Below are 18,998 nucleotides of genomic sequence, written 5' to 3'. Positions count from 1 at the left end.
ATTTTAACAGGGGTGTGTAGACTTTTTATATCCACTGTATGTGCAGTATATCTAAAGGACTATTCTTGGGGTGCATTGATCTGGTCAATAGTTTTTGCAGTCAAAAGCTGATTGAAGGCATTGGAAATTCCCACAAATTTGGTATATGCATGGTGTACATTTTGTCTCCCATCTGTAAATTCATAAAGTCAGGAAAAGGAAAGGCAGCAGCAGGAAAAAAGTAAATGTATAATAAAATGGACAAGCTGACTCTTTAACCGCTTTATGACCACCCTATAGCAGGTATACTGCTACAGGGTGGCACCTGTGTGCAGGATCACGTGTGTATATATATATATATGTGTGTGCGTGTGTGTGTGTGTGTGTGTGTGTGTGTGTATGTATATATATATGTATGTATATATATATATATATATATATATATATATATATATATATATATAATGTCATTCTGCATTTCCGGGTAGGGGGTATGCACGAGCCCTATCCGCGCTGCCATTCACAGCTGCGGATGTCAATCACTGGGTCCCAGCCGGCAATTACCCGCTGGTGCCCGATGATTACTGAGCATCTCCGACAGGGAGGAAGATTGTTTTGTTTACAAACAATGTTCTTCCCTGTCAGCTTGACCACACTGCTCGGGATGGCTGTGCACAGTACAGCTATCCCGACCAGTGTGCTTACAGTTTTTTTTTTAACAAAGACATGTCGCAGAATACATTTTGGCCTAAATTTAAGATGAAATTTGATTTTTTTTTTTTTTTTTTTTTTTTACTGGACGTGTTTAATAGCAAAAAGTCCAAAATATTGTTTTTCTCAAAATTGTCGGTCTTTTTTTTGCTTATAGCGCAAAAAATAAAAACTGCACAGGCGATCAAATACCACTGAGAGCTAAATTTGTGGGAAAAAATTACGTAAATTTCGTTGACAATTGCGCGATCATGCAATGCTGCACCCAGTTAGAGTTACGCCACGCCGTAACGCAAAAAAATTGCCTGGTCATGAAGGGGGGGGGGGGGGGGGTAAATCCTCCGGAAGGCAAGTGGTTAATTAAAATACAGTTTTAGCAGAAAGTTAATGAATAGCTATTAAGAATTTGCTGCAAATTTGTTCATACATTGGATGTCTGTTGGTTTAGTGCACTTATCCTTCACATTGAATGTGTTATCTGTAACATCAGATTATATTGTATTGTGGAGTGTTTCCTTTGCAGTTTTCTGGTTGAATATTTACAATATTCTTCCTTCGGTATACTAAATTTAAGCAGAAGGAAAACATTTGGGTGCTGTGCTTTATGCCTGCTCAAATGAGGACACTATAACTTAAATCTGTTCCATGCTATTTTTAACCTTTGGTGACCTCATGCAGCGATTTTTCCTTCAAATCTGTCTGGATGTCAAATTACATACAAATTAGATGTCTAGTATTTCATAACAACCCAGTGAAACATGAAATCAGCTTTTTCAGTAATTTGCTGTCACGGCTGATGATCTGACAGCATCTTGGCTTTTCTGGGTATACTCGCATAGAGAAATATAACATTAAATCGCCATACATCTACAATGAGTGTGATATAAAAAAGCAGAAAAAGTTTTGACGTGACAAGTTTCCTAGGCAAACTTATTGCATATGTCTAAAAAAACACAGAGCTAATGGTAAGGATGCAGGGATAGGTATGGCTTTGCCATGTAAGTGGCCTGTCTTAAAGCTGATGACTTTTAAAAAAACAGCCTCTCACCTGTCCCATTATCCAGCAGTGCCCCCGCCGAAGCCCGTTTCACTGGCCATCCTGTATTCCAGGTGCCGGCACCTTCAGTGTGGGCACCCGGCTGTGACAGCTTGCGACTTCACAGCCGGGTGCCCACTGCGCATGCGCGAGTAGCACTGCGCTTCCTGAATGGTCCCGTCTTTTTCTGAGACCTGTCACGTGTCCCACAAGACTTCGAGGAGGGAGGCTAGGACAACTTCCTCTTCCGATCGCCTAGGTGGGAATGGGTCACAGGAACGGGTCACAGAGAATCCAGAACATACTGTACCCCTGTGATCCACAGAAGTATGGTCAAAAGAAAGAGCTTTGGTTGTACTTCTCCTTTTAATGCCGTCAGTACCTTCATGCTGCACATATGCAACCCCACACAGTGACTGAGCTGTCATAGACTGCTCCTGGTCTCGGTTTATGATGGATGGTGTTCTGGTGGGATGGGCTCCCAATCATATGACCACTGTGGCTGCGAATCAAAGAGATCACATAATTAGGAAGTCTGTCCTGCCTCCTGGTGTTAGAACTCAGTTGAAAGGCCATCAGGAGGGTTGGGAAAGGGTTAATTATTGGCTCTTTATGTGCTGTTCCATTGTTATCTCAGTCAGGTGACTTGCAGGTCATCTTTCTATTTACATATATAATCTAATGTTGGTAATGTGACTGCTCACTAATCTTTCCTGGGATCCGGCAGGTTGTCCTTGGCCAAGACAGATGCTGCAATACACAGTATGCCCATCACAGATAATTCAAGTTGAGTCAAAGTGCCCCAATTAGCACCTTTGTGGTTTAATCATTAAGCCCTTGCTCAGTCATTATCTAGTCCACAGAGATTAAATAAATAAAATACATCCTGGAAATTAACTCTTGCCTAACAGGTCACATTGACAAATTCTGTTCAATTTATTGACAACACACATTCTTCATCAGTGCATGCCGTGGTTGTGGGTAAAGTCCAGGGTTTGCCTGGGGTTGTTTGCATTGCTCACCAAAAGCAAAGAAAACATTTTGGAGTACAGATCAGTCGGAGAGTGACATGAGTGATTCATAAAGACATCACATCAGTTTAAAGCTGAACTCTAGGCAAGCACAGGAGGGACCTGAACACTCTCTGCTGTACTGTCAGTTTTAACTACAGGTCTAATCTCCACCCCCATCTTCTGATTGGACAGCAAAGGGAGAAGCAGTGCACATACGAACCAATCTGCCACGTGGCTCTCTTCTCCTATCAGCATCTTCTTTGCACTGCAGCATAACTCACTGAAACTAGCCATAGATGGGTAGAAAATCGCTTGAAAATTTGTTCCCATTTGATAAAGATCTGTTGAATGAGCATACGATTATACCATCATTGATACAATACCCCCCCCCCCCCCCCCGATTGTCATGCGTTTGTAACATAAAAGGTACATTTGTCGATTTGATTTCACATTCTATTAGATTGTAAGCTCTTATGAGCAGGGCCCTCTTAATCCTCTTGTTTTGGTTATATTGTAACTGTACTGTCTCCCTTTATATTGTAAAGAGCTGTGCGAACTGTTGACGCTATAGAAGTCCTGTATAATAATAATATATGCTCATATGCAGTATGATTTTTTATGTTATTCCTGATCAATTCTGCTACTTGAGCTTCGAAAATCATTAGTTGGCATCACAAAGTTCCGACTTGGCAGTTCGGTTTTTTTTGCAATAAATTTTTGCTTTTTGAGAATTAAAATGAGCCCACTAACATTTTTGAAAGTCAATGATCAAGTGTTTTGAATGATTATTCGTATGATTTTCTACCCATCTATGGCCAGCTTGACTCCTTGTGCTGTTTCTCCTTCCTGTGAACTGCTGTATAGCGGACTGTGAGAAGCTGATACCAAACCCAATGCACACCACTTGCATTTTAATAAAACAATATATTATTGCAACATGGTAAAGCACCTGACATGCATTAAAGTAGTTGTAAAGGCGCAAGGTTTTTTTTTTTTTTTTAACCTTCAGGCATTCTATTCATGAAGGTTAAAAACCTTCTGTGTGCAGGAGCCCCCCCCTCCCAGCCCCCCTTACCTGAGCCCCCCTTACCTGAGCCCCATCTTGATCCAGCGGTGTGCATGAGAGCAGCAGCTCTACTGGGCTTCTCCCTCTACATTGGCTGAGACCGCAGCAGGAGCCATTGGCTCCCGTAACTGTCAATCCCAGCCAGTGAGTCAATGAGGAAAGAGTGGGGCTGAGCCACACTCTGTGTGTGAATGGACATGCATAGCAGCAACTCGGGAGCAAGCCTGCTTGGGTGCCCCCATAGAAGGCTGCTTGCTCTGGGGGCACTTGGCAGGAGGGAGGGGCCAGGAGCGCTGGCAGGGGAATTAGGAAGAGGAGGGTTGGGGCTGCTTCGTGCAAAACCATTAAGTATAACAGGTTTATTATGTTTACAAAAAAGCCTTCAATCACTTTAACTATTTTGTTGTGTTACAAGAAAAAAAGTGTAGTGGATTCTCCTTCACTTTCTGTCCCAGTGACAATGGTTTTACCAAAAAAAAAAAAAAAAAAAAGGTTTGGTCTGGACATTGTTTAATCTGATCACATCCACAGTGTGCGTCCAGGGGCGCACATCCATCCCCAACTACAAGTACTCATTATATGTGCACTTACAGGCAAACCGCTGCCGACACTGTTGTCCTGTCATTGATTCATACAGACTTCCTTTCATGGCTGATTGGAAACGTCTGTGTGTCTGGTGCAGAAACATGCTGATCTGTACGGTGTTCGGCCTTAGTCAGCCATGTGGATGACCCCTTATTGCAAAGGTGTGCTGGTTAGATGGTGAATCCTTGTAACCAAGACGCTGTCGCCTGTTTTACCATTGGTTGCCTTATTGCCTGGTTGAAGCATGCTCATTATGGTTATGTCGGTGAATGCACAATGCCTAGAAGAGTTTGTTTTTGTACAGTGTAGCTGTTGACACATGTGGCGGTCTACCTTCCATTTATAGACTTGCAAATGATTGCTTCCTTTGTCACCAGACATGAATACTCCCCAAAGAGCGGCCAGTGATGTGATAAGTGGAGAATCCTAAATTAGCAGAACTGCAGAGGAGTAACCACAAACTATTTTCAGCTACAAATCCCATTTCTCCAAACACAATGTTTGTTTTAAAAATTTGCATTAATAAGCCACTAAATGTCTTGGTAAAGACCTGACAGTTTTGTTAAAGCTGAACTTCAGGTATGGTTTGTATTACATTGGACCAATGGTAGAATACATATTCCATACCTGGGGGACTGCTTTGGAAGCAGAGAATCACTAAAGTAGCTACAGGGATCACCACGGTCTCCCAGGTCCAATAGTGAGTGGCTGCCCTGCTGCATAGTAACCACAGAGGTGCATTGGCTCAGTTGGACAGCCGCTTATCTCAATGAATAGAAAGCGTTCTCTGATTGGATAAGGTGGGGAGGCTGGGCAGTGAAAACATGATCTGTGTATTCCCTCTTTTGCAGCTAAATTGGGATAACGCCTCCTTGATATTTGTTACCTGTTCCCATTCACTTACATTACCATAACTTAAAAAAGAAATTAGAAATGCAACTTACCTTTTTACCAAAAAATTCTACCTAGGTTCCTCTACTATGTAATGTTAAGGAGGTAGTTGTATTTACAATGATGAACAATGTACTGTGCCGGCCTATTTCACTATCAGTTGAAATGTAGATGTCCACACTGGCCTAACAATCCACCTTTATGCCCAATGTTTCATATAACATCCGTATTTAGGGTGTAACAGGAAGCATAATCACAGTCTGCAGACCCCCAACCAACCCACCCACCCACCAACCAACCAGCCAAGCCAAGCCACGCCAACCCACCTCAACAACTTCTTTATTGAATCTGGTGGTTCTTCTTCCTGAAATTCTCTGTGTATTTTTGAATTTGGCAGAACGACACACAGAATCTGTCAATGAAAATACAACAAATCCCATCTGAAAATTCCTGCAGCTCTGTAAATGAAAGTCCATACCGAGGGCTGGGCTGAAGGAATAGTCTGCAGGAGCCTGAGCATTGTACTGTAATCCACAGATTTGCTCCAAAGGCTTCAGTGCAATAAATAAATTCACTTTTTTTTTTTTTTTTTTTTGCTATGTGGGTGCATTTATTAATTAGATTCAAGATTTCAAGGCTTTGGTAGCACACTGTATGTTAATGCAGTTTCAAAAGAATATGTTGTCTCTACGTCTGTTTCCTAATTGCGCATTGCAAGCTATTCTGAACATTTCCAAGCTGCCTATAGAATGCTATGTTTAAACCTGAGCCAAAGAAACAACTTGAAGATGAGAAGTATTTATTTATTTTTTTAATTTTAGGAATGTTGTGTGAATGGGAAACCCATAAAAAGAATATAGTTGAGTTTTTCGAATTGACTGCAAAAGTAGAAATACACGTAAATGTACAAAGAGCAAAAAACTGCAGCAGGCATTTGGCAATCCTCGTTGACGACTGTGACTGCTCTACACCAATTATTGCCAATGGCTGATTGATTGCTAGGGTTACGTCATATTCTTTTTTTTTTTTTTTTTTTTTTTTTTTTTTTTTTTCCTTTGATTTATGCCCCAACGAGGGCCAGATTCTAATTATGAGAGAAATGTGTGAGCGAGCTTGTGAATACGTCATTGATGAGGGGAAGGTTTAATTTGGTTAATCCCCATGTTTCCTTTGGCAAGCTTTTCTGTTTGCTTGTTCCTGGTATTGTAAACATAGCATTGACATTCTGCCCCTTAACAATTACATGTAATCATTTTAGCAAATGGCTAGATTTGTATTATACAAATAAATACTTTTTTTCCCACTGGATTGTTAAATATGTAATGTGTGCAGAATACGCCAGCTTTACAATTGTAGAACAGAGTAGACAAATCTGTACTGAAGGAACCTGAATGCCAGCTGATGCCCCAGGAGCTGCAGGACAGAAGCAGCACCAAGCGAACGTCCTTTCTTTTTTTTATTCATGTGCTTATATGCAATCTAGATTAGGATGTGATGCATATAACTCATAGAAGTAAACCGAGGCATGACAGCATCCATGGAGCCCAGTCCTGGGGTTCTGAAATTGAATTATCCAGACAGAAGAAGCATTTGATGAATTCTTTTATAAAATAATGAAATATGAGTAATGTAACTAAGCAATCAGTGTTTGTAGTTAATTATTTAGAATTACACTGGTCTCTGTAGTGGGACTGATTTCCATTAAGTCAATTAAGCTGTGTTTGGATCTCTGCTTTCCACCTTTTTTGTTTTAACAGCGGATCATTTTTTTATTCTTTTTCAGCAAATGTGTTGTACAGCTTTTATTCAGTAGTTGTCTGAGGCTGGCCATAAACAGTAGTTAAAAAAAAAAAAAAAAAAAATTCACACAAAAGAGGTGACTGAAGAAATCTCCCTCTCAAGGACATTGTATTCAGCCGCACTTGCTGCTCTGACAGTCGGTGATCTGGCCAGTAACATACCTCCTGTATTAGAGTGCCTCCACTCTGGATGAGGTAGCAAGAGACTTCTTTTTCACTGCAGCATTGTCCGTTTGGGGGGAAGGTAGTCTTAGATGTACTAGCACAGTGGTCGGCAAGCCGTGGCTCAGGAGCCACATGCGGCTCTTTACACACATTAATGCGGCTCTTCTGTGTGCCGGGCGCCCGCTCCCCTCCCTCCTCTTGGGCGGCTGCCCTAAAAGTCAGGACTCTGCAGCTAGCCCAGCAATGGGCAAACTACGGCCCGCATACGGCCCGGCGGACCTTTTAATCCGGCCCGCGGAGCGTGGCAAACATTGGCTGTCAGGATGAAGGCGGGGCAGCGTGACGAACTCCTCTCACAGTCTGTCCTGAAGACCGGAACGGCGCGGGAACACGGCGAGAGGAACGCGTGGAGCAAAGGTAAGTGAATTGACACAATATGGGGAATGAATTACTATAGGGGGGATGAATTACTATAGGGGGGATGAATTACTATGGGGGATGAATTACTATATGGGGGATGAATTACTATATGGGGGATGAATTACTATGGGGGATGAATTACTATATGGGGGATGAATTACTATATGGGGGATGAATTACTATGGGGGATGAATTACTATGGGGGATGAATTACTATATGGGGGATGAATTACTATGGGGGATGAATTACTATATGGGGGATGAATTACTATGGGGGATGAATTACTATAGGGGGGATGAATTACTATAGGGGGGATGAATTACTATAGGGGGGATGAATTACTATATGGGGGATGAATTACTATAGGGGGGATGAATTACTATGGGGGATGAATTACTATATGGGGGATGAATTACTATATGGGGGATGTATTTTCAGTTTTAAAAATGTGGCTCTCAAAATAAATTTCAATCGTGGTTTTGGCGAAATTTGGCTCAGTTGAAAAAAAGGGTTGCCCACCACTGTACTAGCAGATTTAGGTACACTAAACAACTTGAAGACTAACTTGAAGTAAGCAGTTACAGTAACAGTTTTGTTCCTTTTTGGATAAAGGTTTTACATAAATAAAAGCTGATTTTTGTAAGCACCCCTGTCAGTGGTAAATACTTTGCTTCAACTCTCTAAACAGCTACATCAGCAGTACAGCTTGTTTTGTTGAAAAACAACAGAATTACTGGCTGGTGCACCTGGTAACATAAAAGTGAGTCTAAAAAACAAGAAAACTAATGGAGCCATCACATCTAAGAATTGGAAAGCTGCAATTTAATAAATGTTTGCATTTGGGCTTAATGACGCTGTAATTATTTGATTAATTACTGTCTCGGCATGCAAACATCTGTTGTAAATAACTTTTAGTAGTGATATAATGTTTTGTGACATGGCATACTTGAAGCAAAGTCTTCTAATGTATAGCATCACGACTGACACCAATACCACTTTCTCCATGCCTCTAATAGGCTGCTGGGTGGATTCCTTGAAGGGCAGTTTATACATTGTACATGTCTGGAATGCAACACATTAGCTATGCTGGAGCACAGGAGCCTATATTTAAGTCTTGTTTTGTTGGCGAAGTGGAGGAAGCTGTTTAATGTATGAAATCTGATTGAATAGTAAAAGGCCCTATTCAAGGCCAAGTAAGGAAGCTGGAATAACTGTAACTGCCTACAAGGGGTCACATAGTGAGCACAGTGTATATATATACTTAAGCCATCTCTATTTACAATGAATTCTCTGTACATTCCGTCTGGGTGTTTTTCTATTTCATTTATTAAACATTGTCTCAGTGCTTTGGAATCCTGCTGTAAATCTGAACAGCGAGAAAAGGTGGGATGATAAACCTGTTTACTAAGAATCACACTTTCCTGGCCAGAGGATATGCGTGTTATAATTTCTGTCCAGGTCAAACAAACCACGGCTGATACAAACAGAAGTGTGTGGTTTGCAGTATGCGTATTGTCAATGTCCGTCATCTACTACCGTTGTGATGTATGCACATGCATCATGTACAGGATGTTCCATGATGCATATCTGGAGGTGTGTGTAAAGGGACCCAGTTGAGGGGGAAAAATTAACAAGGGGCCTGTGTCAACAGGCTTTGATGAGAACATGCCACGTGCTTCTGACATCAGTTCTGAGGATATTCAGAATTCACTGCAGGTGCAGTTGACCGCTATTGGACCTGCTTTAGCTGTTTTGCATTCCCACAAATTGTATGGGGAGAGAACCATTGCTGAAGTGTACAAAATCCCATTGATACTTGTCTCAAACCTCCCACTGCTTACCTGGCACTGCTTATTGGGCCCCAAAATTCCTGTTTAATTTTTACTTTTTTTGCAGCAGTTTGGTGAAAGCATGCAGTGCTCCTTACTTTGGGATTAAATTGGAATTACTGGACTGCTTTTACCTCAGGAGGTGCCTTCAGTCTTTATATCGAATACAAAGGATCGTAAAGGCCATGTCACTTGCAGTTAGAGAAAAATGGTAGGAGTGCCTAGTGTCCATCTTTAGGAATGGTAGATATCTCTGTCCACCCCTCATATTCCAGGAAATCTATCTCGCTGAGCCCAACAGTTGCATTTCTTACTAGGGAATATGTTTCATCGTAGCAGCAGCAGAGAATGGTGGCGGGTGCCCAGCTCCTTTTTCAGAATTGGTGGATATCTCCCAGTCCCTTTGTATTCCAGGATGTCTGTCTCACAGGGCCCAACAGTTGCTTCTTTTATTAAGGAATATGTTCCATTATAGGAGTAGCAGAGAATGCTGGTGGTGCCCAATGCTCATGTCAGGATTGCTAGACATGCTGGATTGCTTTTTATTGCTGGATGTGTCTTTCACTGAGCCAGACCGTTGCATCTCTTACTAAGGAGCATGTTCCATCATAGGAGCATCAGAGAATAGTGCTGGTCACCAGTGCCCATGTCAGGATTGGCAGATATCTCTCTCCACCTCTCGTACTCTAGGATATCTGCCACACTGAGCCCAATAGTTGCATCTTCTACTAAGGAGCATGTTCCATCATAGGAGCATCAGAGAATAGTGGTGGTCACCAGTGCCCATGTCAGGATTGGCAGATATTTCTCTCCACCCCTCGTTTTCTAGGATATCTGCCTCATTGAGTCCAACAGTTGCATCTCTTACTAGGAAATATGTTCCATAATGGCTGCAGAGTGGTGGTGTTGCCCAGTACATGCCAGGAATAGCGAATATCTCTCCACCCCTCATTTTCCAAAATATTTGTCTCTTTGTGCCCATCACTTGTGTTGTATCCCATGCTAAAGCATATGTTGCATCATTGCAGCAGCAGAGAATTGTACCGTGTTGACCATTGACAAAAGTAGAAGTTTGGATTTAGAGTGATGCAATTTATTGACTAACTAAAAGATTGTAGCGGAACCTTTCAAGGCATGGTAGCCTTTTTTTTTTCTTTTGGACAATAATGTCTAAAGAAGAGACCAGCACACCGTGAAAGCTTGCACTGCAATCTTTTTTTGTTAGCCAATAAACCTAAATCCAAAGTTCTAAAGAATATGTTACAAGGCAGAACCTATATTATTCTTTGCAGAGGAGAAACGTAACAATAGGACAAACTTTTATGTCTGCATACATTCTACAGGAAGTCGAGAAGAAAAATAAAACAAAACATTAAGGTCCCATTTGAGTGTTTGGTTTGTGGTACCAAGTATTGTTTTTCTTTTACTTGTTGTGGTGTTTAGTATCACTCTTGGTTTGTTGACTTTTGTATATACTTGGCTTTTGTTTGCAGAACAGTAAACAATTTGGTGGGTGGGAGATATCAACATGACTATTTTTACGACATGTGTTTTTGTTTCGGTAACTGCAGCTAAATTTGTCTGGTAATACAAGTATTACAGATACGTCTGTCAGGAGGCAGAGCAGATAGATGAAGTCACGGGGGAATGGTTATACATCTTCACTGTGATCACAAGGAGGGATGAAGTCATTGCTGGCTCAGTTTGGTCAAGGTCAGGATACAGAAGCAGGATCTGGAGGTCTGTGAGAGAACACTACTGAGCTATTCTACCGGGGAGTAATTACTGTACACTGATCATGTGCTGTCGCTGGAAAGGCCAATTTGTTGTGTGTGCATATGAATAAAGCTAAACCTAGCATTAGGATTGTGCAGATGGGTTTTTTTTTTCCTTGATAGACTTTTTTTTTGTATTTCTACATTTTTACATTTTAACTGTAATTTAAAGCAGATCTAAACCCCAACTAGGTCACCTTTTAGTTTGATAAAGCACTGTGTAACATAGGCTTTTACCTTTTTTTTTCTTTCTTAATAAAGTACATTTTTATGGTTTGCTTTACCTAATGGTTATTACCCATGCCATTGGCTCTTGCAGGGGTTAAAAGAAACTATAAAATTCCTTTTGAAACTATAATGTTATTGTAGCTTACAAATTCCTAGATGAGATGTCTGCATTTGTTTTCATTTTTAGGTTTTATTTACTTTTCTTTTCACTTGGTGAGCTGGCCAGTAAGTCTGCTGTTTTTCAAAAGAACAAGCTATCTTGCAGATGTATCAGTTAGAGATGAGACACTGACGGGGGTGTTTACAATGATCAGCTTTTATTTATTTAATTAAAACCTTTTTCACAACAGGAAAAAAATAACTGTTTGCTGTTCCTCTCTGCTCCTTCATCGCTAGGTCACCAGGTGAAAACAAGGAAAAAGCATAAAAAAAGAAAACTAATACAGCCACCACATCTAATGATTAGTAAGCTGCAATATAATACATTTCTAGTTTTGGGCTTAAAGAGTTACTAAATCCAAGACCCTGCATTATTATTATAATTATACAGGATTTATATAGTGCCAACAGTTTGCTCAGCGCTTTACAATATAACGGGAGACAATACAGCAACAATACAGTTCAATACAAGAGGGTTAGGAGGGCCCTGCTCCTTGGAGCTTACAATCTAAGAGGGAGGGGCTAGTGGTACAAAAGGTAATAACTGTGGGGGATGGACTGATAGGAGTAGAAGATTCCATTATCAGCTGAGGGCAGGATAGGCTTCCATAGGTTTTCATAGATTGCCTAAAAGTGAGCAGAGTAGGCGATAGTCTGATAAATTAGGGTAGAGAGTTCCAGAGGATGGGGGAAGCTCTGGAGATGAGTATGGGAGGAGGAGACAAGGGAGCTAGAGAGCAGGAGGTCATGCGAGGAGCAGAGAGTACAGTTTGGGTGATATTTGGAGACAAGATTGGTGATGCAATTTGAGGCAGAGTTATAAATGGCTTTATATGTTGTTATTAATATTTTGAATTTTATCCATTGGGCAATGGGAAGCCAGTGGAGGGATTGGCAGAGAGGGGTGGCAGATACGGAACGGTTAGTAAGGTGGATGATTCACTATATTTGGTCTCCCACAGTACACAGAACATTAATAAATATAAACTGCTAAATACCTTTTCTCATCAGAAGTTAGAGCAGTCTTGTGACTGCTACCTGTGTCCAGCCCAGCACAAACTAAAGCTTGTACGAGGAATTTTCTTCCTCCTTTAGGATGATGCAAAACCCATGACCTCTGTCTGCTCAGTTCTGATTGGTGCTGTGCTGATCACATGCACTCTCCCAAGAAAAAGAAAAAAAAAAACCTCTCTAGCAATACACACCAAACTGAGCATGTGCAAATGCCTATGGTTCAGTCTGTCTTATCAAGAGATAAGTGGTGGTCCCTTGAAAAAGGGAAGGAACAGCGAAGAAAGTATCAAATGGCCTTTTTGCACAATACAGAGGATGAACCCCTTAGGTTTCACGGTGAGTATAACCAGCATGCTTTACTGCATATATAGACTGATTTTACGGTTGTGGGTTTAGTAACACTTCAATACCACATCAATTCTGGGAGACTGCAGGTCACTGTATAATCTGCATCTTGTTCATAAACATGCAGATCTCTGTATAGATAATCACAAGAAGTTGTCTTCTCTGCTGCTGTATGCTGCACAGGAGCACTGGCATAGATCAATAGCCATGATTCTAGAAACGTTCAGAGATCCATCAAAACCCCAAGATGGCAAGATGGCTTTGTTTTCTTGTGTCCTGAGGCGATACTGGAAAGAGAGAATAAACATCAGAACCTGTTTTTATTCTCAAGATGCAAGTTCTGCCTTTTGAAGCCTTTCTCCCCATTAGCCTAGTTTTCTTTATAGGCAAGCCAACCCTCTGTCTGTTATCACCCGTGTGTTTGAATGTGACTCAGACCTTTTCTGCTAAGCTTGTCAGAGATGGTGGTCTGAAGGTCTTACTGACAGAAGATGGACGAAGTGTCCATGTATTAGTTAGGAACCATCAGCACCGGCCTGATCTCTGGAGCACAGTAGAGGGCCAGAAAAAGTCCTCATGGACTATCCATTCTCGCCATGAGATCAGTCAGCCAGGCAGAGTCTGCAGAAACTTTCAGACTGCTCATACATGAATCAGTTTGCAGCTTAACCATAGACAGCTGCTTTGATGGTCTCCTCTTTATGGATACCTTTTGGAAGTTAGGATATATACAAAAGGTGAACAGATACAGTATTGTGTAACTAGTGGAAATATTAATGTTAAAGAACTTAGTTTGTAATGCAAAATGTGAGTGGAAAAATCCAAGCTGCAGTTTTAAATGTATTTGACCAAGACCTAAGTGGAGATATAAAGCAGCAGGGAGTATTGCACGGAGCATATGGAATCTGTTCCCCTTAGTCAAACCGTGAAATGTTTCTGCTCTATTAAACTTTAGGGTAGAAAGTTGGCTGTGTTGGCAGAGCATTTTGGCTGGTTTGGCCGGTCTGTTAAATTTACCAATATCCTGTTCTAGGTGTATGGGAGGTAATGCTGGTAATCATGTTGGATTTATATTTTATGTCTTGGAACCTCAGACAAAGCTAAATACACAGTTGATATACATAGGTTTTTACAGTTTTAACTGGCAGCAGATTTGCACTGTTGGGTAACCATTCTCGTGATACACACGTGCTAGCCAATAACTTCTTGGGTCAGTTTCACTTTTTAAATAAAATAAAGCACCCTCCCCTGTCACTAAGAAAAAAATTGCAAATGGGTAAACTAGGAGAAGAATATAAATACATAAAGTGGAGCTCCAGTCTCTGGTGAAAAAAATTATGAAAAAAATAATGAATGAATTTTAAAAAGACAGCCACTCACCTGTCCTGTGATCCAGCAGTGTCCTCACCACAGCCGGGTTCACTGGCCATCCTGTTTCTCCGGCGCCGGCATCTTAAGTGTGGGCACCTGGTTGTGACAGCTTGGGGCACCACAGCCCACTGCATGCATGAGTGGCACTGAGCATTGTGAATGGTCCCGCAGTCCTCTGAGACCTGTCATATGTCCCAGAAGACTGCGGGGGGGCTTTCAGTGGAAGAGAGAGTGGGTACCTGTCAAAATTCGGTACCCAATCCCCAAAGGTGCCAGTCCTTAACAGGGAGTGGGGGATGAGGCCTTGAAGCGGAACTTCCCCTTTTGGGTGGAGCTCCGCTTTAACTTTGCCGCTGCCTATGCCACCGGAACATCATAACATTTGCAAGAGATCTGAAGTCCTCTGGAAACTGACACTTCATTGAATGTCAATCTACTTGGCCACTGTGAAGCTCTCGATTCCAATGTTCTGAATGTCTTCTTAAAGGAGATGTATGGCCAAAGCTCTTTTGGCTATACTTCTCCTGTGGGTTACAGGAGTGCATTTAGTTCTGCACTCCTGTGACCCAGATTCAGCCAAGTCTGCTGATTATATATCGTGAACCCCAGCGCACAAAGAACTGAACGTTAAATTAAATCTAAAACGTGATAAAGATACCAGTATGCTGCTGTGCAACAGTGTAAAACCCCAATATTTAAAGAAAAAGACATATAACCGCGCAAAACACAAAATAGTACCAGGACCTGGTCTTGAGAATGCCCTGTGGGTGGGGCGAAACGCATCAACGCACTTCCGGTCTGCCGTCAGTACGATCTACGTCACTTTCGGTGAGTGGAGCGCACGCTGAGAGGTGCGTTCCAGCGGCCATCTTTGATGTCGGGAATACAGTGTTATCCTCTGCAAACCGCAAGGCTGTGAGGTTCCTGGTACTATTTTGGATATGTGGATCTGTGTGAGCCGATGAGGCTATTAAACAAATGCTTTTAACTTACTTTGAACATGTGAGTGGCCTGGTATTATTATTCATTTATTAAGTGTTACTGGCAGTATTACTATGTTATTTTTTCTTCTGCACTGCTGGAGTTTTTGAAGGAGTGAGTTGAAGGAGACCATTGTACCAATCAAGGTGGAAAAGGAGCTCTGGAGAGTTTTAGAGGGGCATAGGATCCCTAAAAGGCGCAATACTCACCATTATCCGGTGAGTGCGGTTGATATTCATTTGTCACTGGTGGATGGTGGAAGCACTTTTTTCTTTGGGAGAAGATTTGTTTATCATTATACACCTTTGGGAAGAAGGACTTTTTCAAATTTCATACATATTTATGTATGATATATTTTGTGGACACTTTTTCTATGTCAATTTATTGTGAAGAGTCTTGTGCTTTGCGCTGTTATATGTCTTTTTCTTTAACGTCTGCTGATGGCTAACGTCACAGAGCCGGTGCAGGCTCTGCAGGGATCCTGACAATAATGTCAGGATCCACCCAGATGCCTAACCAGCACCTGGCTCAGCCTCTCAGCATGCCTCTGAGAGCCTGAGTCAGCCTCTTGTGCCCCTTCACAGCCTAGTGATCCTTCACAGCCTAGTGATCCAGTGAGCACTGGAGAGGGGCAGAGCACAGAGCGGTGACCTGACCGTTACCGATGTGTGTTTACAGCGGAACTGAACTGAACTATCTGTGGTCTTTGATTGCTCAGTTCTCGGTGTAGAGCTGGCGGGGGACAGCTGCAGCCCGGATAAGTGCTGCAGCCATTTAGGTGATTAGGATTGTTATTTTTAATTCCTGAACTTCTCTTTTAAGGGGAGCTACTGTGTTAGCTGGCTTCTGAATTCTACATTTTCCCGTGGATGTGCTGAATGTGACTGTCACTCGTGTTATTTTTTCAGAGTTGGTGAATTATTTTTTGTAATTTTTGTTTTCTGTTGTGTTACCGGTTTGTTTGCATACCTTGCAGGAGATGACACTATATCCATCATCAATTACAATGAAAATTAGAGGATTCCATGTTTCATGAAAAAGTAATATTAAAAACTGGTTCCAAAAGGTTCTTTAGCATACTTGTGATATTAAGGTGCAACCAATATACTTTGTCACAAACCAAGGCACAATTGTCTACATATGTTACAAAAATCCTACAGTTTATGGCCATACCAATAACACCCTTAGTATGCGAGAGCTTCAGTTTTACCATTTGAGCCCTGACTCCAAACTATAGCTTTGCAAGGCAACACTGTTAAAGTGTATCTAAATCAAAGAAAGAAAAGTTATATTGCAGCCTGTCAGTCCATAAATGTGGTGGTACCATTAATTTCAGGCTTGCTTATCTTTGTTTTCTCCTGATGATTCTTTATTTCCTAGGGTGACAACCCTCAGTGTATAAAACTGTATCTCTGGAGGTGTAAGCCGCATTGTCACCCCAAGGGCAGGACTACAGAACACCCCTCCCACTCATTATTTCCACTATATAGGGGGGAGGTGTTCAGTAGGGCTAAACTTGGGCATGTTCAAATCGTAGTCCGAACCCATGAGTGAGCCCTCAAGGAAGCTGTCATTGGACTGAGGCCAGTCGTCTGCGGCTAAGGCATTCCCCATCCTGCAGTCATACATACACATACCCCTTGTATACATGCTGCTGCAGGGAGGGGAATGTCCTGGCTGCACATGATTGGCCCAGAAGAGGAGGCAGCTTCCTGGTGGGCTTGCTTACATGGGTTTTGACTAGGATCTGATCATGCCCAAGCTTGTCCTTATTGTCTGGTTGACCACTGACACAACTGGCAATCCATGTAACTGATAAGAGTGCAAGCACAGGCAGAATATACAGGCAGCTATAAACTCCCAAGATTAGTCAGGATCAACAGGTGTGTTTTTTTTTTTTTGCAATTGAACAGATATAACAAAGCACTTTTATTGTTATATTAAACAGACCAAAAGGAAGCAAATAAAAGCAGTTCTTTGTTGGGGTTGACATACACTTTAGCTGTCAAAAGGAGTTTATAGAAGAATCTACAACTTCTTTTAAGGTCTTTGTTTTTAGAGACGAATATGGTAAGGTGATTCAGCCTGGTAATTCAATAGCGGTGTCGGAGCTTTAGACAGTCTCGTTTTTGTAGCTCTTACTGTGGAGGAGACCTCCCATTGACCTGCTGAGATTTCTGTTCTTGGCTCCCCCTGTTCTTTTATGTCCTGTGAAAACGTTTCTAACACTTTGAACTGGTGGACTTTGAATGAGTGGAGCTTTGCTGCAGTCAGGCACATTTCATTAAGATTCTTGGTTTAGCAGAGTGATCCAGTGGAAAGAATTCTGTGAAGATTGTAATAGAAACATCTGGTTACTCGCAGGAAGGGCGGGCACTGGAAGGTTCAGTTACTTCCCCATCTACCGCCTCCCCTCAATGTCTGGTTCCTATTTGAAAACAAACTGACTTTTTTTTCCCTCCAACATCTTGAATAGGTTGGAAAGATTTTATCCCAGGCTTCCAAGTTGGCTGCCCAGGTTTGTGAGTCTGTAGCTGGAATACAGAAAGGGTCAATGCTGGTTTTTTAGTTATGTGATCCCATCATCTGTGAAGGATATGCAAGTGAAAGCAAGACCACAGGAAAGCTATAGCTGTTGCATTCAATTTAGTCTTTTATTTTCATTTTTCTAATGCTTTGGTATTTATATTCTACATTTTGATCTTACCCCTGATTAGGCCTAATACAATGCTCATTTATTTGGGGTACTTAAGGGAGGGCGTCATCCTTCAAAAATACATTGCTGAAATAGGTATATAAAAAAAGGAGAAAAGTAAAGAGGGGCCCCTGTACACTTTTCTCCTTTTTTTATATACCTATTTTAGCAATGTATTTTTGAAGGATGACGCCCTCCCTTAAGCCCTCCTTCTTAGCTTGTCTCTTGGGTTGTCCTCAAAAAACAACGTTCAGCTTGGGTGATTGTACTTAAAACATGAACTACAGAAGTTGACATAGACCAAGGGTGTCAAACTGGCGGCCCTCCAGCTGTTACGAAACTACAAGTCCCATCATGCCTCTGCCTTTGGGAGTCATGCTTGTAACTGTCAATCTTGCAACGCCTCATGGGACTTGTAGTTTGGCAACAGCTGGACGGCCGCCAGTTTGACACCCGTGATGTAGACTTTCACCCTTATGGTTTGCTCACACTTGCATTTTATCCTGTGAAATTTCTATCCCCAATCTAAGTCACGCTTTATTTATGTACGCAGGATCTAATATTTTTTCTACAGTGTGGGACTAGGGAGGTATACCCAATGTATTGGTAGCTGCTGAGTGATTCTGAAACTCCTCCTAAATTACTTTGTTTATAAAGCATATACAATCATCATCTTGCTCTTGCCTCTAGCAATATTCATCTAACTAAAACTGCATATAATAAAGTAATAATGTTACTCACATGTTCTTGTCAGTTTATCCAGAAGCCACGCATGTATCCAAATGTGCAAAAGAAGGTATTGACCATTGACCATCCACTCATCCAAAGGATATACATTGTAAAACCAAAAAGCTATGTAACTTGGTCTATGGATATAAATACTGGTATGTAATAAAACTGAGACAAAAGTATCCATTTGTACAAATTTACTAGAT

At 41.5% G+C, this 18,998-nt stretch overlaps 1 protein-coding gene and 1 long non-coding RNA gene across 2 annotated transcripts in view; one reads left to right on the top strand and one right to left on the bottom strand.

The window, feature by feature from the left end:
* LZTS2 (leucine zipper tumor suppressor 2) overlaps positions 1-18,998 on the top strand; it is a 213,105-nt gene that overhangs the window by 56,826 nt on the left and 137,281 nt on the right. The gene's annotated exons all lie outside the window — the stretch shown is intronic.
* On the bottom strand, positions 17,285-18,931 carry LOC149457820 (uncharacterized). Its single transcript, XR_016313560.1, has 2 exons — positions 18,805-18,931; positions 17,285-17,694 (listed from the first exon to the last, which is right to left on the bottom strand). It is a non-coding gene; the product is annotated as an uncharacterized LOC149457820 (long non-coding RNA).

This window comes from Staurois parvus, unplaced genomic scaffold (assembly GCF_062004578.1).
Source record: "Staurois parvus isolate SC_StPar_1 unplaced genomic scaffold, SC_StPar_1.0 ptg000303l, whole genome shotgun sequence".
Classification (NCBI taxonomy): domain Eukaryota; kingdom Metazoa; phylum Chordata; class Amphibia; order Anura; family Ranidae; genus Staurois; species Staurois parvus.
The sequence above is the reverse complement of the archived record's forward strand: the minus strand, read 5'-3'. Positions and strand labels throughout refer to the sequence as shown.